At 37.0% G+C, this 22,464-nt stretch overlaps 1 long non-coding RNA gene across 1 annotated transcript; it reads left to right on the top strand.

The window, feature by feature from the left end:
- The first annotated feature begins 2,647 nt into the window (after positions 1-2,647).
- On the top strand, positions 2,648-11,325 carry LOC135406831 (uncharacterized). Its single transcript, XR_010426513.1, has 3 exons — positions 2,648-2,788; positions 9,420-9,639; positions 11,260-11,325. It is a non-coding gene; the product is annotated as an uncharacterized LOC135406831 (long non-coding RNA).
- Positions 11,326-22,464: the final 11,139 nt, after the last annotated feature.

Here is a 22,464-nt window from a genome sequence, read left to right on the forward strand (position 1 = left end):
CAGTGAAAGTGGAAATTTTGATAATTTTACGTTACATGTCTAGAGTGTCAAAATTACATATTAAAATGTAGCTGCCATGGGTAAGAGGGAGTCTTATGGGTTATGAATTAATACTTTCTAAGAGAACAAAAATGGAAGCAATAGATATTAATTTTTCTCTTCTTTTCAATTAGAGATAAAAGTGAATTTCTTTTTCTGTTCATAAGTGTCTCAAAACACATTCTAAGTGATCTAAGAAGAAAGATAGATAAGTCCTGAACTTTGTAGTCTGTTTAGATAAGCAAAAAGTGTTAGACAATAAAGATCATGATGAAGTCCTCGGGATTAGACACTGATGATTGCAGAGAGATTCTTTTTTAAAGAGTATAAGATTCAAAGGATGTTTTAAGCAAATATGTATGAAAACATGACATACATGAACAAAATAACTTTTAATGTCATTTGGCTGAAGGAAGGTGATGGATCTTGAAGCCAAAAGATAACTCTAAAAGAGCACCAGGCACCACATAGCGAACACCACAGTTGAACATCTTTTTGTAAGGAAGAACATGGACTTTAGACTGTTCCTGCAGCTTTCTAAACATACATAAAAATGCCTCTTTCCTAAAGGGTTCTGAACTTAATGGACTGAGTAAAAAAAAGTGCAGGTGAGAGAAAAAGTGAAAAATAACTTGCATTATCTTACACAGAGAATGTAGTGACAGAATAAAGAAAAAACAAAAGGTGATTCTCAGGCTTTTTTCAGTTAGATAATTACTGAAATGCACTGCCTTTAAAACTGTTGGTCCTGAAATTGGAGTCTTAAGACTTTGTCTACCTAGCCCTGAAATAAATCAACTTTATCTGTTGTTCTAGAATGGCTCTGGATATTGAACAGTAGATATTTAAATGTATTACCTTAAAAAGTTAAACTTCTAAATTAATTCTATTTCTTGGTAGATTGCGGTGTCTTCATCACCCTCATAAACATATATTTTAGTGGTGATTTTGACTACTCCAACTTAGGCACTTAGTTTAACTTAAGTTAAACTAATCTGAAGTGATTAGTTTAACTTAAAAGAAGAGCAAAGATTGGAAAGACTTTAGATGATCTTCCATTTTGATGGCATCAAGTGTAGAAATACTAGAAACGTATATTTCTCTGGAATTCTGGTGTCCGAGGGGAAATCAACCAACCAACCAAAGAATGTGAAGGAATACATGTTCAATGTTGATTTTAATTATTAAAAATATACATATTAAAAGAAATATAATATTACAAGTAATATTGATACGCAGAATTGAAAAGAGACTTAATTTCAGACTTGAAATTATTTGTTATTTGTCATGAATTGCTGAAAGCACCAATGATAGTCTGCTGCTTTGAAATGATTTTCAATTCATTTTACTTAAGTTCCTTGTTAGGGAGCCTAATATCAGTTTGGTGCAGATTTCAGTGTTTAGCACATGCTGAATGAGATGCAGCAGCTTAAACTAATTTAAAAAATAGTGCTATAATGAACACCGAAATTACCATAGTACCTCATTTTTATATTGCTAGCAAATACAATATTCATCTGAGCTCTATGTATTATTCCATTCTCTAAAGTAAACCACATAACTTTATGTTGACTGCTAGAACAGTGCTGAAAAAGGTGCCTGCAGGGATGGATGAACCAGTGATCGTAGCAGGCATATAGCTTTTCTTTTTGTGCTACACATGCAAGAGATAACTGAAGATTCAATCTTCTCTTTCCCATCTCATTATGAGGAGGGGAAGAGGTGATGTGTACATTTGTGGCCCTTGGATTCTCTTCCTTTGCTTCAGAAACACTTGAGAGCAGATATCTGCCTACAGCCATAAAAGCTATTAAAGAATTACAAAAGCTCAGATCAGCAGAAGCATTTTGCAGTTCAGCCAGGGTGTGCAGCTTGAGAATTGCAAATATCTTGGGTCTGCCTGTGAGAAGTAGTGCCTTTGGGAAGACATTCTAAAAATTGTGCAGGGGGTTGTAGTCTGACATGCAGGTGAGAAAACAGAGGCTTACAATATGAATTCTAAGGTACGTTTTAGTATTTTTCAGAAGTGACCTAAGCATTTAGATGCCTGAACTCTAAGTGCCAAAACCACTTTTCAAAGGACACAAACTCCTAACCCACTTAAAATGTCTCTGCATCAGCATTTTAGTTCAAATAAGGAGTATACATTGAAATAAATGTCCCAGTCTCCAATACCCCCCGAAACCCCCACCTCTTGCTATCCTCCACATTGCAGAGCACAAACTTACCTGCTCAGGACCCCAAGAACCTACACATTGTGCTAATTAGTAGTGTAAGGCTTGCCTTGGCCTGGGCCAGCTGTAGCTTATTGCAACAGTCCTAGAGCTCAAACAATTGATGCCTGCCCTGCTGTAGCTGAAGCCCTGGGAGTGTCATATGTGGTAATGTTCTTAAACTCTTCAGCTGTCACAGAGTTAACAGACAGTCACTCTTTTAATTAGGCTCTAAGCAATTTTCCAGCTTAAGATGGGACACAGTGAGAAAAAGCAGCGCTAAAAACCCCTATAAAAGTAGCTCCAAGTGGCCCCAAGTCTGCAGAATATGGAACCTTGGTCCTAGCTATGAAGTCATGATACAACTCATTCACTATAGACCTTCCCTCCCACTCCAGAAGCAAACTGCATCCATCAAACCTTGCACTCAGGGGACTGATAAACACTTCTTTTGCAGAAGGTGTTCTGTGATTGAAGAGCTGTGTTGTCAGGTGAAGGAGCTGCATGAAAAAGAGAACAGCTTTCATAGTATTCAGGTAAATGAACAAGAGAGAGACCATATTCAGAGATGCAAGGTGAATATGAGTCAGCAGTGCCCTGACAGCCAGGAGGGCCAACTGTGTCCTGGGGGGCATCAGGCAAAGCATCGCCAGCTGGTCGAGGGAGGTGATTGTCCCGCTCCGCTCTGCACTGCTGCGACCTCTCCTGGAGAGTTTTGGCCAGAGAGAGATCATCATCATGGCTAGGCTTCACGAACAAAGATTTGAGAAGGACTCTACCCACATTTGCTACAAGCGTGCTGGTGGCTAAAGAGGCCAATGCAAGACAAATAAGTCCAGTTGCAAAAGGCACAGCAGAAGGACTCCTTGGATGGCATTGGCAAGACGCGATTCTTTCTGCGCTGTCTTTTCTCCTCAGGAGTGATACCGCGTGCGTTCTCAAAAGAAGCAGCAGCGTTAAAGATAATGTGTCTCCAGACCTCCTGATTTGAGGCCAGAGTAGACCAGTTATGGTGATCAATACGGCCAAGGCTGAGATGTTGTTTCAAGGAGTCCTTGTATCTCCTCTTCGGGCCTCCTCTCTTGCGGCAGCCAGTGGCAAGTTCACCATAAAGCAAGATCTTAGGGAGGTGGTGGTCCTTCATCCTGGAGACGTGCCCTGCCCAATGCAGCTGTGTTCTCAGTAACATGGCCTCAATACTTGTGACTGCTGCTTCTTCTAGAACAGATGCATTAGTCACATAATCTGACCAGTGGATGTTTAGGATTGTACGGAGACAGCGTTGATGGAAGTGTTCTAGGAGACATAGGTGGTGGCAGTAAATGACCCATGATTCGGACCCATATAAAAGAGTAGACAGCACGATGGCTCTGTAAACACTTGTGGTGGTTTGAGACCCCCAGAAATCCAATTCCCGAGTCCAAGCCCCCCTCCCACAACTTACCTCAGTGTGAGAGGGGTTTTCCAGACACAAGACAAGACTCAATATGGGGGGAAAGGGAATTATATTACAATCACTACACAAATAAATATTATGATACATTATATACACAATCCTAACTATCTCTCCTATGATAAAGCAATATTTACATTGGATCAAATCTCTTCTTCCTCCAATAAAAGTCCAGAAGGTAAGAAGGAAAGATCCTTTCCGTGTTCAGAGCAGCAGTCTCTCTCTTCTTCAATGCAGCAGCTGTAGCTGGATTGTTGTAGCTGGATCTCTCTCTCCATTACACACAAGGGGAGGTCTCCTCTCACCCCTCTCAGCCCTTCGACTACAAGTGAAGGTTTCTCTCCCACGGACTGCAATTGCCAGGACAAAAGCTCGCCTCACCACGTCATATCATGGGGTGTAAGACCCCCATGAAGGTCCCTTCCTCGAAGGGTTGAGTTCCCTCGAGTAAGAACGTTTAGGGCAGCTTTCAGTTCAGTCTTTGACTTAAGCATTCTATCAGAACTCCTGTGCTCTGTCTCAGTCTGCCAGCCTGGCAGCAGCAGTGGGGGAGGCAAGGCCACTTCTCCTGCATTCCTTCTGGCCATCCCAGTCCAGCTTCCAGTACATCTTAGCTCCTCTCTCTCCGGTGCTGCTGCATTTCAAGATTCCCCTCAAGTAGAAGTCCACCCCCCTCCTCCCAGGAGGGGTCTAAAAGGGGTTTGGGGGGTTTTTGATTCAGTTCTTACCCCAAACCAGCTCTGTAGAGCTTAGTCCTCTCTCTCTCTCTCTCTCTCTCTCTCTCTCCATTAAACATCTCTGTGTCTTCCTGCTTGGCTGCATGCCGTCTTTGCTGCTTCTTCTTATGTCCTTGGCTTTCTGCCACAATTCATTCCCTGCTGCTCTGCCGCCGCTTTCAGTATCTCTGGCTGTCCACTCACAGCAAGGAAACTTCCCCCAGCCCTTAGCTACAGTACTCGGTCCAGTTTAACAATTTTTCCGAGTTTCTGCAGCCACCCAGCCAGAGCTGGGGGGGCTTTGGCCCCCAGTGGGGCTCCTGGCCCCTCTCTTTCTCTTCGTGGTCTCAGAACATGGCCACTTCTCCTTCAACTATAACATCACCCTTCTTTTCCGGTCTGGTGTAATATGTTTAAATTTTGCAGGGGAGCTGATTGGATAAACCCCAAGGGACACCATCCCCTCGAGGGTTACCATTTTTTTTAACTCTAGGGGAAAAACACTTTTTTTCCCCACCACAATACTGATCTTTGTGCTTTTCTTCAGGTGTTTATTTCGCCAGACTCTTTTTTTTTATGGAGTTTTTGAGATAAGCTGTTAGAGAGTGTCCAAAGGAGGGCAAGAAGATGGTGGAGGGCCTTGACAGTCTAAAACATACACATGCAAAGCTGCAACAGGGACACATTGTGCATTTACAAATAGAAAAACAATTGTCAGATTCATAGAATTTCAGCAAAAACTTGGCAGATTTTTTGCTTATTCCTGGCAGTGTTGAATGTATTCTACTTCTTTTTTTTTTCTGTGTGTATGAGGCGCAAAGCCAACACATACACCCACATATGGGGAATGCTTGGTAAAACCAGATGTTAAGAGGTGAATTCTTCTAGTGCTGGCATCTGGATCTGGGTTTGCTCCCTTGGCACGTTCATGTCTCTGTCTCCTTGATTGGTTCTGCTACTGGCTACTGTGACATCTGTTCAGCTGTCTGCAGGCTTGGTAAAATGCTGCTGTGTTTCTTTATCTTTCTGGATACTGGATTTCTTTGATAGTCTCAGGAGAATGTACAATTTAAATTTTATTCCATTGTGTTAGTTAATAGGGCAAAGTATGGATTTGCTAAATGACCCCATACATAGTGAAAGAACTCAATCCCCGTGTCTGTATTTGTTCAATGTGAAGATGTAGAAACCTGTTCTTGCATTTATATTTTTGCACATAATTTACATGTAGGTTTGTTTTCTTCTTTTTAATAATGAGTAACAATATTACATCTACTTTAAAGAAAGCATTTCTTAGACTGTGTTTATAAAATTCATCCCCTTAAAGCAGCACCCCTCTGATCACCTATTCATTATTTAAACAATTTCTCTATAAACAAAATGGGATTACACTTAATATTTTAGTATTTAGTATTTAGTATTAAAGCTTACTTTAATAATTGAACAGTTTAAATAGCTAAAAAATAGAGAGGAAAAGGTCCATGGTGGGAGAAGGATGTGATGATACATTCAATAACTTCAAGTATTTTGCTGCTAAGCCTGGTTGTGATTAACACCATGTGATCCTTTCCTGCAGTCATCAGCAGACGAGATTTTTATAGTCTTGAAGTGCATGAGCAAATTAATATATGTTGCCATATATGAAGTAATATTAAAGATTGTTTTTCAATCAGAAATTAATTGGATCCTGATCTCTTTTGACTATTTCTTTCAAATACCATATGTTTGTATTGTTCTCAGGCTGAAATACCTTCCTTTTTTGAATGGGATTGCAGCATCTCTTGTTCCTCACCTCACTGCACATCAGAGCCCAAGACTAGTGTTATAGAGCTTCTTGCCTTTGGAATCTTTGATCAGTTGAAGGATGTACTGACACATTAGAGCTTCTTCAAAGATCCTGAGATTAGCTCAATTGCTTAGAACATTGTGCTAATAACACTGAGGTCACGAGTTTGATCCCTATATGGGCCATGTACTTAAGCGTTGGACTTGATGATCCTTGTGGGTCCCTTCCAACTCAGCACATTCTGTGAAAAAAACTAAAGCAATCTTAAGGGACAGTTCGCATTGAAAGATCACGGGAGCTCCATCTGAATAAGGAAAGGAAATCTGCCCTTCAGTGAAATATTGTTTAACTACACACAAGAGCAAAGCAATCAGAAAGAGAAAGTTTGAAACAACAATTCTTAGCAGAGCTCTGTAAACCCTTTAAGAGTGAGGTAGGTTTAATTTATGTTAAGTGTTTGAACTCTTCTGAGAACAGTTAGTGTTTTCTTCTCATTGCTTTCTCAGTTACTGAAATTAAATGCTTTGTTTCATTTTGTTTAATAAAGAAGTTTCTTTTGTCTTTATATACTGCTTAAGGTTGTGGTTTTTTTCCTTTTAGTAAAAAGTATGTGTCCTTTTAAAATCAGTTTTGAATGTATTGTCTCTGTACTTTATTTTTTGTATTATATTTTGCAACAGACATAAGAGTGGTTAATCTTAAAGGAGAATCATTTACCCAGCAAGACTGTCCCATCAACTTTCCTTTCAGATTTCTGCCTAAAATGGTAGAGTAGAAATAATGGTCATGTTTAACCTAATTCCAGAAACCTGGGTAATGTCATGAAAAAAATAAACAACCCTGAATTATTAATATATACATTTTAAGAATGAGATAATCTTTGTGAACTGGACTGGAGAACAAGTATTCCATTTTAAAAAGAGAAAAATTAATATAAAAGTGGAAGCATAACTTTGGTGAGTATAGAAAAGAAATACTCAGAGGTTCACATTGTAGGCCATCTGCTACGAACTCTTAGGCCTCTACATGCCAGTTGAATTTCCCATTCAACCTACAGAGAATGTGGCAACTAAGCTATTTATTCTTATTCTACTTACTCTATCACTACTTTACATTACATTAACTGCACACCATCCACCCTGCACACTTAATCAGATATAGGTCCTCTAAACCCCTGCATCATTAACTACTTACCAAAAAGTCATTATTATCTGATTGCTGTTCAGCAGACTTTGTAAAATGAATTGGTAGTCTCAGGCAAATGTCCACAACTCAAAGAGTTAGTGCTGCATTTCGTATTACTTTATTATTGAAAGAGTAAGCAAATAGAGTGGTACATCACCCATTGAATTATACAGTGACTCGAAAAGGTATCTCTGCAGCTAAGCTTTATATAGTCAAGTGAGGCAATATGGTTTGTTTCCAGAAATTTCTGTTTAAAAACTGGGATTTTCTGTGTCCAGAACTATCAGTTTTTTACCACACACTACAAACACGTGGACATTACAGCAGAATGGAATTAGGTAAATACACAGGTGAAATGTATATGTTTTAGCCTAAGAGGTTTAACGGTGAAGAATGCTGACAAACTAGACAAGTCCTGGAATATTATTATGGAATTATTAGTCAAATAATAACTGCACTTTGGGGACTGGTTAGAAATAACAAACACTGAGAAGAAAACAGAAAACATATTCTGGTCTGCACTGAACAGCTTTCCGTCTCCAACTCTTAGTTACAATATTTGAATGAGTTACTGTCTGAATAATTCACTCACAGATCCAGTTTCTGGTTGTAGTTTAGTTTTCTATAAGGAAAATAAATGTGTATAATGTGTAAATGAACTTGCATGCACTAATGGGAATACAAATATATTTGCTAGAGAGCTAAACAATTTTTTATGTGGGATAAAAAAAAAATTTTGTTGATACCAAAAATACAGGCTGTGATCCTAAGGTAAGAATTAAGAAGTTCACGTAAAGTGTATCTTTCAGTGAAGAAAGTCTCTTGGTGTTACATTTGAGTTAGACTGGAAAGCCTTTGAACATCTTGATGAGCTCTAGTTCAGACTAGCATTTTGAGCCTTAGTAAGACTATTAGTATTGAAAAGATCATTACTCATTAAAAACTGGGTAAAAAATAAATGCCATGAGTTATATATTTAAGAACAAAATTAAAATACTAATGCAATTAAAGAACTAAACTACAGTTTAGTCTCTATATTTTATTCTTATTTTTGCAATCCATAGAAATTCAACATGAAACAGAAAAAAGAAATCAAATGAAAATACACAAAAAGTGTTCAAAAATAGGGTCAAAATTCCCAAGAATTGGGAATTTAACAAATGATAATGTTACTTAAGTGTTATGTGGCCATTCATACAATAGATTCATCCAAAATAATGCTATCCCATTACATATTGATGTCATGCCAACACATAATCATAGTCTAATATGATGTGATGCTAAGAGTAAGGAATCAGTCACCTTTTAAAAGGTAATACATTCCCAAGCCCCTTCTGTGCTTGCTAATTTCATCTACCTGCACAATTGCCAATGTCAGATCTACTAGGAAAGCTGTGAAGGAATCACACTGGAGTAAGCTCATTGTTTAATTTATTTATTGCATGATTCTTCAATCTGTTACTAAAAGAGGAAATAAGATATCTCTAGGTAGAACAGTGTGACAGGCTTATCTTCTTGGCAACTAGATGTGTCTGAGAGGGTGCTGTAAACTGAAGTCACATACTTAACAAAAATATATTTTCTCATGTAAGAAATATTGTCAAAGGTTGGTTTTCTCACTGAGTATTTGGTAAGTGTTCTTTAAAAATTATAGGATTCCTGCACATTATCCCATATTCCCCATTGTTCTCTTACAGACAGGGACACTGGCATCCATAAGGCTCAGGATGAAAAGAGAACTGAAATATCATGATTTATACTTTTGAGTGAATGCACCTTTTGCTCCTTCTGTTATACTTCTGTGCAGTACCAACCTATACTTTTCACTGCATCATTGCAGTTAATTGCAGCTTCAATTTCTAGTTCACATTATTTTGTAGCAGGTGCAAGACAGCAACTCTTGTATATCTGCAAGTTGTGATAGAGATGTGAATTCTTTACTTATGTAACGACGAGTATCTCAGCATGTGAAGGAAGTGATAAAATTTGATTTTTGCACTACTTGTATATTTGTTTGCTGAGTGCAGAGATCTCACAATACAGAAAAGGAATAAAATACAAAGAACTACAAAGACATTAAATGCAACATCAGGGAATGAAATTGTTTCTGCTTCAAAAGAAGTACCTATGATGAATGTGGCAATTACTGTGAACAGACAAGGCAACAAATGAAGGACTTGGAGAATGGTGCAGATAGACACTCATGACAGATGTTATAAGAATGCCAAGGGACAGATTGCCAGACAAGTAAGTCAGAAAAGACACTGACAAATATACTGCAAGGGACAACTTTTCAAAGAAGGTCATAAAAGAAGAAAAATGATCTTATATAATGTAAATCTATAACAAGTCTATGCTTAGCATCTAAACAATTACAAAGCAGTATACAAAATGATAGAGGAAAGCTACCATGTCAGAAAAAAGAAACCTGTATTCTGAAGGTGTTTCTTTGTCCCAAATAATTGCTCTCTCTCATAAACTCTACACTACAAAATAACTTTACCTTTACAGAAGTACTAGAGGAATCAATACTTTAGGCATGCTTAACAGGACATAGGAAGAGGTATGTATCTCAGAATGGGGTTCAACAGATCCGGTATGAAGCAATCTAAAATGAACAGCAAAGACATTTTGAAGGGATGGTTTGGCAAAAAGAACAGAATAGGAAGAGGTATTTATGCATTTCATCTAAATAAGAAAAGTTATATCTCTTCATTCCTCTGTCTCCCTCTCCCTTTCTATGAAAATGATTATCAATTTTTACGTCACACATATGCATGTACAGAAATACATACAGTCCCATATAAGCAAAGAAATCTGTGCCAGTCACCTCGGTAAAATGGAGTCTTGTGTTCAGAACTTCAGTTTGCTTTGGTTTAAATGAGGAATTTGAACCAAGTCATCATGTCCCAAGGAGAAGTTCTAAGCAGGGGAACCCTGGATCATATGGGGGAAGATTAAAGGAAAAAGTCTCCTTCCTAGGTATTTTATAGGACAAAAAAGTAATGATCAATGTGAGAACAAGAGGTTGTCACAACCTGGACAGTTTCAGTTTGTCTTTTGGTCGATAAATATTATAGAAAAAATAAAGTCAGCATATTGGAAATTCTTATTTGCATCCTCTAATTATGCACTTCTAAGGGATAATTTCAGTAGAGGTGAAAAGAAAAACACTTAATAAGCGCCAAATATTTTTTACGTAAGTATATGCAGTAACTGAATTCTATATAAATGTTCTCCATTTTTTGCTTCTCGTGTTGGCAAGCAAGTTGATCGGACTACTTGTCCATGCAAGTGACCAATGATTTGCCTTTTTTTTTTTTTTTAACTTCCTCTGGATTATTCAATAGTGGCCAAAATAAGAGACACATTGAATATGTAATGATTGCCAGATTTGATTAGGCTGTAGTGCAATGAACATACCCCACTCTAGTCTACTTGTTTGTCAACAACTAGAACAAAATATGAACAAATATGAGCAAAACTAGACTTCAGTGAAAGATGGTAGACTAAGAGATATTTCTTCCCATCCTTATGCATTTTTTTGCACATGAATATGTAAATGTATTAATTTCCTACATGAGAACTCTGGCTAATGAAATCCCTTCATCACATGAAAATAATTTCATGAATATTTGTGTTGTATTTGGACACTATAGAATTAAAGACTGAAATGTAGTGCATCAAGGTTAAGATCACAAAGAAATTTGTAATACTGACACATTAACTTGTTGTTGTTTTACTTTGCAATGACATGAAATGAATTACTGAACTGAACTGAACTGAAAGTTCAGTTCTTTTTTGTATGAATTATGTATTAATATCTTTGAATATCTACATTTGCATTCATGTTCTGTAATTCTATAGTATGAAAAGAATCCCAAGAAATCACTGAGAAGTAAACAGAATACAAAAAAGAAGAGAACAAGAGAGGTAAATCTAGAATCTCTTTCTCTTTTTTCTTCAGAGCTTATTTACAAAGTTCAGTTGCTTGAGCTGGTGAATTAAGAACAGCTCTACTACAAACTCAGACTTTATTTTCCTTCCTTCCTTCCTTCCTTTCTTCCTTTCTTCCTTCCTTCCTTCCTTACTTTCTTCCTTTCTTCCTTCCTTCCTTCCTTTCTTCCTTTCTTCCTTTCTTCCTTCTTTCCTTCCTTCCTCCTTCCTGCCTTTTACCTCTCCTCTCCGAACCTCTCTTCTCCAAACCTCTTTGAACCTCTCCTCTCTGAACCTCTCCTCTCCAAACCTCTCCTCGCCCTTGGCCTTCTTCTCCCTCTTTTTTTTCCTTTTTTTTTGTTGTCGAACTGATGTCTAGGTATTTAATTGGCAGTGTTTGCCTTAAAAAAAAAAAGAGGGGAAAACTATATTCTTACGTATAAAGAGCAAACCAGCATCTATAATGTCCTACATGAGGAGTAATCTACTGTTCACATGCAGCAAACAACTTCTTTTCATTCCTAAAGGTATTAAATGAGATGTAATTACGTGACGAGACAGTAAACCATTGTCTTTTTGTTATTATATAATTGCAGATTCAAAGGAAAAAGTTGTAAGGGATCCATAGGGTTCACCAAGTCCAGCTCGCTGCTCCTTGCAGTATTACCTAACATTAAACTACGCTGAGAGCAGAGTCCTTGATATTTTTCTATCCAGTCAATCTATCCAAGGATAATAATTTTTTTTCTGCATATTATTTTATGTTTGTAAACGCATAATCTGTGCTGAAATAAAACTGAGAAATCTGAATGAGTGGTTTATATTTCTACAGTATTAGCTGGTTGGACCTATCAGTTCTGAATTAATAAGTAGAATAGGAGCAGCATTGACTATCTGCTGGTTAACGTATTTATTAGGTATGATAAAATATTTTTGAAAATATGCTTAAAGGCAGAAAATTATTTTTAATCTACTGCATTCAGGTAAAGAATTTTCATTATGCAGTTACTAAAAGAATAGGATGAAAAGCAAAAATCATTAAAGATTTTTGGTTTTTTAAGGTGTGGAAAAAGTCAGCAAAAATGTAGAAGTGATCTTGCAAGTATTAAAAACAAATATTTAGTTAGTAGATAAAATGTCAGTCTGAACAGAGAAGACAGGGAAAACACATTTCCCAGCTAAAACAAGCATAAAACAAACAATTAGAAAATGTCATCATTGTCATGTACCTATACAGAGCAAACATGGAAAGATTTTTAATTATAGCCTTGATAAGTCAGTGAAATGAATGAGATTAAAATGAAACTATACCTACTAGTGTAATATTTAGCAATTTTCAGTGAGAATCTCAAAGTAAATATCAAAGTAGGTCAAGAAATCAAGGAACAGTGTCTTCATTCCGGAAAAAGAAATATTAACATACCACAATTTCTTTGAGTACTATCAATCTTGTTTAACGCAGCTGTGTTATTTTTTTTATTTAACTGAAAGTTGCAGCTCAGAATTCTGGTTTTTATAATTTTTGATTTGGAATATTCTGCAGCAGCAGTCATTCAGAACCCGGATGATTCTTTAAATTAATGACCTCATTTCTCCTCCTATATCTTGATCATAATATCTCTAAATATATGAAGACTTTCTACATTTCTAAAGGTTTGATATAATATTTCACCTTAGCCATTTTGACCATTGGTTGATAGAAAAATCAAATAGTTGATTTGTTTTGTCAAGACCAACTAACAGTGACCATTCCTTTCAATATTATTCACAACATATTTTTAGAAATAAAAGCTGGTAATATTCAGTATACCCTTCCAGGACGACTTCTTCTGACACCATGATGTCACAGGATTTTTAAAGATTGGAAGACCTTTTCTATTTAATGGTAAAGATCAAGTCTTTGAACTGATTAAAGTAATATTTCCTCTTAATCACTCTGTATTTCTTGTTTGGTTTTGTTTGGTTGGACTGGATTTTTTTCTGAACTTCGAAGTTTAAGCTTTGAAAAGTTAAATACTGAAATGCTGGCTTGTGTATGCTGACACTGCTAATCCTGTTAAATATAATCTTTTTAACTGGCCCTTGGAAATGTTACTGAAGTTTTGCTTCATTTAAAATCCTGAAATTGCCCTAAGGCATCCTTTCAATTTTTATTTCTTCTTCATCCTGCTGTGTCTCCTTACAGCCTGCAACTAGCAAACATTCTTATAGTTATATTCACAATGATCCAGAAACCTAATAGCCTGATAACCTTTATCTGCATAATTATACCTACATATCTGTTACATTTTAGGGAGTCTAAACAGATCAGTGCTCTCCAAGAGGTGAATTTGTGAAGAAAGATTGAGAAATACTTATATAATGGAACTTTATAGATGGTGTTGTCAAACTGTAGCTGATCCAAAGTTTAATTAATATTTTACAAGAAACATTCTTCTCCCTTAATTTTAATATTTGTTACAACAATGTACAGACATCTTCCCACACGACTCTGACTGCAGAGTTAAAATGTTATTTCCAATGTCTGAGACTTGATTCAAGGAAAGTACCAGTTCAGATCGTGGTTTGCACATACTTTATTGAATAGTAAAGTAGTAATTCAGTTAAATTTTACTTAATCTTCTGGTCTGGTTCTATCTCACCCAGCTCTAGACACCAGTAGCTGCATAGTCTAAGTCAACTAGCCACCTCCTTTTTATAGCCAGAAAAATCAATCAGATAAACTTAGTAACCCCAGAGGTGGGGTTATGTGATGTAGGCCATCCCCTGTCAGTAGAAGTGCAGTTTGAAGTTAGTGACTCTGGTCACAGGAGACCAGAGGAAAATTAACAGATAGGGTAACAAAATAGCAACAGATCTGCTGAGTAGAACAGTTGACTTGAGTACCAGATGTCACCAGGACACATATTTCAGAGATTTTATGAGGAAAAAGCCTGAGCTGGGGCCAATGGACTGAATGCCCATCAGTGAATGCAGCACTATAGCTATGTTTAGGGAGTGCAGCTTCCCATTTAGTTTTAGACAGCAGGAATTTCTACTACTCTGAAACCACACGAAGTCAGTCAGGACTCAGTACATGGAGGTGATTGGGAGCCTTGCTTAAGAAGTGCATCCTGATCCAAACTAGAACACTAATGCGTTATTAGGCTCTTTGAAGTGATGATAGGTTCCTAATATATTTAGGTGATAACCATCTTGCTTTTCTAGTTTTGCTTTGCAGAGGTGAAAGAGAACTGAAGGCAAGACTTAATTATCTTGTATAAGGCGGAAGCTCTGAAAACTGTGGAGTGCTACCAATATCCACTAACATCCAGTGGGCGTTATATTAACACTGCAATTCAATTCCTCTGAGTGGACAATAGCAAAAAGTCTTAATCTTTCAGTTTTATTTCCAGATTTGTGAATCTAGATGTTAATTAAAAAGAACTGACATAATTTCACTTTACCATGGCATCATCTGATTTAGTTACAAAATGAGAAACAGTCCAGTAGATATAAGAACATACACTTTTTGTTCTTCAAAAATCCAGGAGATTGGACTTTCATAACTGATGTATGAATTTTTTATAGTCTGACAAGAGCAGAACAATAAAATCTTTATAACATAATTAGCTATAAACAATTTATTTTATTTTGAAATATCTGTGTATTTATATGCAATCTTCTCTAAGTTAAATCCTTGGTTTTATGTATGCAGTAAAATGCTACTTTATTAAAACCTGCAAGGATAAAAAGCAAAATCTTCTAAAGAATCAGGTTTTATCAGATAGCTCAGGAAAATAAAAAATATTCTTTTACAACTAAAACACAGGAGATAGTCTGAGAGTATTCCCTTTGCACTGGTGCTGGCATAACAAGGCCTCTGAGGATGCAGCTCTTTACAATCACTGTTTTATTAAATGTCAGAAAGTGTAATGTTGAAGGCACACATTGAAGGCTCATGTAATGTAGCTTACCTTACACGCATAACCTTCACAAAAACATCTTCCAAATCCACTTGCTAAAAGATTTATGGCATCATGCAAGTTTTACACCAATAAGTGCGCTAATGGCTTTCTTTGATGCATCCCACAGGACTCACGCTGTCTGGAAAAAGACCAAAGTATGGAGCAGAATGTAATCATCACAGCTATAAGCTGATTGGTAGAAAAAAGTCTAGGGCATAGAAGATAAAATATTAAAATATATGGAATTCTTAAGTCTAAAAGAAGTTTAAAAACCTTTTACATTTTTTGGTGTTTAACAAGCATTAAAGTTTATATATTAGTGGTCTTAAGAGTGATATATACCTTGCTTGTAATTTAGTTCAGTAAATTTTCACAGTTATGAGTTATATAAGTTTCTTGACAGAGTAAATTAAAAGTCTAAAAGAACACAAATCATTTTTCTGTAAAGTAATCTTAAAATGAAACTATTTTTGAAGCACCTGAAAGAATTAGAATCTCATATCTTCACTGATGTTCAGTAGCACTAGGATGTCTTCTTCTAGAGGCTTATAAGAGTTCCAACTATAATTATGAGATTCATTGTTAAGACACCTTAAAAAAATAAGTTATTTAATTTGATTTGCATAAAATAAAAGTATTAATATAGAGGAGATATGAAATAAAGCATAGTGATGACAAGGCCTGCTGGAGATTCAGGAGTTCTTACTATTAATAAAATTAAATTCTTCTGTGGCACTGAAATCAGGAAATGTCATAGCTAAATGGCATTGTGTCAAACAAAGAATGAAAAAAATCTACAAAAATGATATTACATTGGGGATAAATATCATCCACAATACTATCAGAAAGAAAATATTGAAAAAATATAATTATTCAGAAGTTCTTTGACTTAAAATTAAGAAGACTATCTTTAGTTTAAACTTGGTATTACAAATAGGAGACAGGCCCTAACATTAACATATTTTACCTTAATATGCAGTTGTATGGATGGTTTATTATTATTATTATTATTATTATTTAACACTATTAACGCTTAAAAGACTCTTCTAGTTTTTCTTCCATTTGAAAAAAAAGTCCAATATATACATATAGTCTGTGTAACTAATTACCATGACACAGCACTACATTAGAAAAATTAAAATGAGATATGAGATGTAGAAAAGACTATTAGGAACCTAAACTGTGTGTTTAGTTGAAAAATGCAAGTAACTCTTGCTCTTGTCACTACAGCATAAGTGTAGCCCTGGAATTTATTTGTAGATGCCTAACCTTAGTTTTCTGCACAAGTGCATTTACATAATTCAAGTGCTGTCAGAAAGCTACTGTCTGCCTGTTCACCATAGGAGAAGAGTAGGACAACAAGAATACTCTGGTGCTTATCGTGTTCCAGGTGAGTGGCCTGACTAGCTGACCACAAATTTGTTATGAGATAATTTTCATCTGTTGTATCATGCTTAGGATGATGAACATTTCCTGCATATTGACCAGCTTTTAAGAGTGAAAACATTCCAGGAGACTTTTGAGAGTGCTCCAAAATTGTTTCAAAAACATAATAACAAACAAAGCAAGACTGAGCAGTAATTAAGAGACAGCATAATTCTACAAGGCAACTTGGTACCACAGACAATTGCTTTGAGTTTCATCAGTGTTAAACCAAAGTTAATTTTCCTTTTATAAAACATAGTTTTACACTTCTAAAGGACATATGTTTCTTAGACTGACTTTAAATTTAGAAGTCTTTAGACACAAAAATATCAAGTCAAGAAGCTTATCTCTCTGGAAAAAACACTTTACATCTCAAAACTCTCTGGACAAAATACTTTACATCTCAAAACAGTTTTTTCAATATGACAGTATATTAAATGGCTAGTTCCTGTGCTGATAGACTGAAACTCTGACTTAGTTTTCTCTAAATTGCAGTTGTATATTGATATGGTTACTATGATAGCACAAAGTCTTGAAAAACAACATCAACTCAGTTCAGGTTTTGTAATGGTCCAATAAAGCTAATATGATCCTACATATAGAGGCAAAAAACTGGCATGATTTATTGAACATACAAGTGCTATTTAGGGGTCTTGGGGGCTTACATGCTAATGAGGAGGCAGGGTTATTCCAAACAGGGGTTTCTACAGTCAGCGTTTGCAGTAACAGGGGTGACATAAGGGAAAAATGATTTTACATTACTCGGACAGTATTTACATTTTGGGGAAAAAGGTTTGATATTTCCAGTAAGCAGGGTTACACTAGAGAAGAGTGATAAACTTTTACCCAAAAGAAGGATTTAGACAGGGAGGGAGAAAACATCATGCAAAGTCTCTCTACATCCTGCTGGAGGAGATCAGGGCAATGGATCTTGTCCGATCTTTCAGATGGTGTCTTTTTCCCCAACCTCTACGGCCCAAGGTTTCCTGTTTAATCCTAGCAGTTCCTTTTCTGTTGGTATCTGAGTTTCAGACTGCAACAAGGTTTAGTGGAAGGCTTCATAAGTTTTATACTTTCATAGCTATGCAATGATGCATACGTTTTATGTGCTAGAACTCCAGTCAGCAGCTTCTACCAATTGCTCACAACCTGCCCCCAGCCCCCACCCTTCGCTTCACCTCTCATCTGCTTCCAGGACCAAAATACTCCTGTAGTACTATATTTTTTTTTTCCCTAGTTTTATGTATTTCTCTGTTAGAAATTGATAAAAAAATGCTAAGGGATAGTGGAAGGGTTTTATTTCCAACCTGGATAAAGTTAAGAAACAAATATATGCTTTATCAAGTCTGTTGCCTTGAGATTTCAGCACTGTTTCCATGTTCAAAAGCTTATGGTAATAATCAGTTAAGGATGCAAGCTTATCTGAGACCAGAAATAACTTTGATGTTCACCCTGGAATAATCTCAAGGTGAGTACACTCTAGTACTCTGGCAATTAGATACATGAAGCTCTTCTGAGTAATGCTAGCTTAAAGTATTTAAGCTCTTTGTCACTAGAAGAATGAACTATAGCTCTTACCCTACTGTACATTGCTGTAAATATTGAAAATATTGAAAATAATAAGGATATGTAGCAAAATGCTATAGTTATTTCCAATTTCTGAGCTGAACTTCATGTTGCCAACCTGATAATGTGATTCCAGACAAAGAGAAAAACCTCCTTTTCTTCACCAGTGGCAGCACATTAAACATATCTCTTTAGTGTTAAGGATTAAAAGTCAAATGTTTTAAATTTATCTTGTACAAATATTTTAAACCATAGAGATAACTATTTCAGGGTTAAATTCTGATTTTTTTATGGAATATTTGTAACATACACAAAGGTGTGTATGTATGCATGTATGTAGGATAAATATTAAAGCTGTGTCATAAGTAGTAATCAAAAACCACTTGACAGTACATACAGAATCACAGAATCATTAAAATTGGAAAAGACCTCCAAGATCGTTGAGTCCAACCTTTGACCAATCATCACCTTGTCAACTAGACCATAGCACTAAGTGCCACATCCAGTTATTCCTTGAACACCTTCAGGGATGATGACTCCACCACCTCCCTGGGTAATCCACTCCAATGCTTTACAACCCTTTCCATGAAGAAATTCTTCCTGATGTCCTACCTGAACCTTCCCTGGTGCAGCTTGAGGCTATGTCCTCTCATCCTGATGCTTGTTGCCTGGGAGAAGCATCTGATTCCCACCTGGCTACAACCTCCTTTCAGGTAGTTGCAGAGAGAGATAAGGTCTCTCCTGAGCCTACTTTAGTCCAGACTAAACAACCTCATATGACTTACTTTCTAGACTCTTCACCAGCTTTGTTGACCTTCTCTGGACAAAAACAAAAACACAAAAACACAAAAAAAACCAAACCAAAACAAACAAAAAAACCAAAAACAAACAAACAAACAAAAACCAGGAAAAAGTACAAAAGAATATAAATTAAAATTAAAAGAATAGACATAAATTTACATTTGTTTTGCTGCTTTTTCTTTTATTTTTTCCACTAATTCTGATGACAAAAATGCAGTACACACGTAAGATATTTTATTTAGATCACAGACTTTCTGTAGTTTCTTTTGGATCGATATATATGTAGATGTCAATTAAGTATCACTTAATTACGCCATACCACATACAGATATGCACATTCATACTTACCACAGAAAAAGATTCACAGCATTCCCTAGACTATCCGCCAAAAAACAATAAAACTCTGAATCTTAGTTAGTTAGTTGAGTAGGGCCTAAATTTCTCTATGACTTTCCAAAGTAGCAACTGAGATTGGAAACACAGAAATGAGGGAGAAGTAGGCTGTGAGAGAAATGGCCAGATTGGAATAGCTGGGGTATGATTTAGATTTGTAGGTACACCAGCAATTGCCAGTTCCTCTTCCTCAATGTCTCTGTGACTTTTAACGTAATGCTACGGGCGGCATGAATGTTTTTGTGTTCTGGGTGCAGGTGTCTCCAGGTGTTGGTTGTGGGAGGCTGCAGAGGGGCCTCTCTGTGAGGAGAGGATGGGGCTGCCACATGACAAATGGTTCCAGACAGCTCCATCAAACCCACCCCAGCACAGAGCTGAGTCCAGCAGCCAAGCTGGCAGGCCATCTGGGAAAAAGTAAATAAAAAAGGACAAAACGTTGCACAGCAGAGGAAGGAGAAACAAAATGAGTGAGAAGGGCAAACACCAGGGTCAGAAGAGGAGAAAGAGAAGGAGGTGCTCCATTGCAAAGCATTTTCTGCTGCCTGCCAAAGCAGATGGATATATTCTGAATAAACTGCAGCCCATGGAAACACCACATTGGAGCCAGGGAAAAGTGTGAGAAAAAAAGGGAGATGGAGAAAGAAACTGCCTTGTGCTAACCAAAACTCCCCATTCCATCCCTCCTCTGCTGCTTGGAGAGGGTTGGGGATCTGTAGAAGAATTGGGAATCATAGAATCAGTCGGGTTGGAAGGGACCTCTGAGATCATCAAGTCCAACCCTTGATCCACTACCACCATGCCACATCCAGTCTCATCTTAGAAACCTCCAGGGATGGTGAATCCACCACCTCCCTGGGCAGTCCATTCCAATGCCTGATTAAGGGAAGTTGAACCTGGGAAAGAGACGAGGAAAAGCATAGTTTTAATATTTTAGTCCTGGACTGCATCAAAAGAAGTGTGGCCAGCAGGTTGAGGGAGGTGATTCTCCCCCTTTACTCCACTCTTGTGAAAATCCACCTGGAGTTCTGCATCCAGGTCTGGGTAACCCAACATAAAAAGGACATGGACCTGTTAGAGCAAGTCCATAGAAAGGCTGCAAAGACATTCAGAGGGCTGGAGCACCTCTCCTATGAAGGTGGGCTGAGAGAGTTGGGATTCAGCCTGGAGAAAAGAAGGCTCTAGGGAAACCTCATAGCAACCTTCCAGTATCTAAAAGGGGCCTATAAGAAAGATGGAGACAGACTTCTTAAACAGACAGATAGTGATAGGACAAAAAGTAATGGCTTAAAACTGACAAAGGGCAGATTTAAACTAGACGCTTGGAAGAAATTCTTTACTGTGAGGGTGGTAAGGCACTGGAACAGTTTGCCCAGAGAAGTTGTGGTTACGCCATCCCTGAAAGTTCAAGGCCAGATTGGATGGGGATTTGAGCAACTGGGTGTAGAGGAAGGTGTCCCAGCCCATGGCAGAGGGTGTTGGATCTTCAGGAGTCACTTCCAAATTAAATCATTTTATGATTCTATGACAGTTGTCACATTTCTTGCTATCCAAATCTCTTGAATTCCCAGTAAGTTAAACTAATTTTCCCCAATGACAAGTGTGTTTTAGTCAAAATAGTGATTAGTAAGTGACTTCTCTGTCTTTATGTTGACCCAGAAGCTTTCTAATCCTGTTTACTCCACTCGTCATGCTGAGGAGTGACCACCTGAGTGTTTAGCTATTATCCAAGGCTAACTTAAAACACTAGATAAATTGTGAGTTTCTGCTACATACATAGAGAAAGAAAGGTGGAAAAATCTTGTCTGAGCAGAGATGGGAATCTGGAAAATTGAATGGAATGCCACAACTGTAGCACTGGTTTATGAGACACGTTATGTTTATTGAGTATCGTCTTGAGTTTGAATGAACTGGGCTATTATGCTTATCTGATCATCTTTAGCTGTTGAGCTGTTTGAGCAAGAGACAAGATTTTACAGGCAGGAGAATTTCCTTATTAATAGCAAGTCTGGAAAGTAATTACTTTAATGATTAATACAAGCATCATTGTTATGCAGATCCACCATTTATCTCCAATAATAGATGTGGGAGATAAGTAGGGCATTGTCTCATGCATGACCATTTGCAATGCAAGGAACTGAAGAAGGATCTGTTCATGGGATCATTAGGGCTGTATACCTCACCTTCCTGCAGTGTACCCATTAAATGAGAGAAATTAGTAGCACAGTTTTTTGGGAACAAAACTGTGTCACAGAAGTTTCAGACTGGACATGAGGAAGCGTTTCTTTACCAAGAGGCTGGCCAAATGCTGGAATAGGCTTCCTAGAGAGGTATTTGATGTCCCAGGCCTGTCACTGTTTAAGAGGTATTTGGACAATGCCCTTAAAAAGCGGGCTTTAATTTTTAGTCAACCCTGAAATGGTCAGGTGGTTGGACTAGATGACTGTTGTAGATCCCTTCCAAATGAAAATATACTATTCTATTCTAGAATCATCTTTGTTCACTGCTGTTTAGCTCCAAAAAAGATAAATCATAGTATCATGTCTCGTATTTTTGTATGAACAGAACATTAAATATTATCAATATTTATATAAGTCTGCATCTATATATCAATGTGCAAACAGATAGATGGATGAACAGCATTAATCCAATGTATTCAGTAAGTACGTGACTTGCTTTAGTTTATAATGAAATGGTACAAAAATAGAAGTACCATTTGTTCTGTTTCCCATTGTTTAATGTGGCTGTGGTTATTTATCTTATCATCCTTCACAAATGTCATATGAAAGACAATTACTGTCCTAAGGCAATTGCACAATGGTCATTGGAAAGAAGACTTTGCTTGAATCAGTCCTTTATGTTACTGTTATAGCATAAGTTCGTAGCCTCCTTGGCCACTTTCTGATGATCAATTTTCTTTGTTCTTTATCCTTGCTCTCTATTTTTCTGTCTCTTTGGTATGAATTTAACTTCTGCCACTAAAATAAAACAAACAGGATGATGTTTG

This window comes from Pseudopipra pipra, chromosome 2 (genome assembly GCF_036250125.1).
Source record: "Pseudopipra pipra isolate bDixPip1 chromosome 2, bDixPip1.hap1, whole genome shotgun sequence".
NCBI lineage: Eukaryota > Metazoa > Chordata > Aves > Passeriformes > Pipridae > Pseudopipra > Pseudopipra pipra.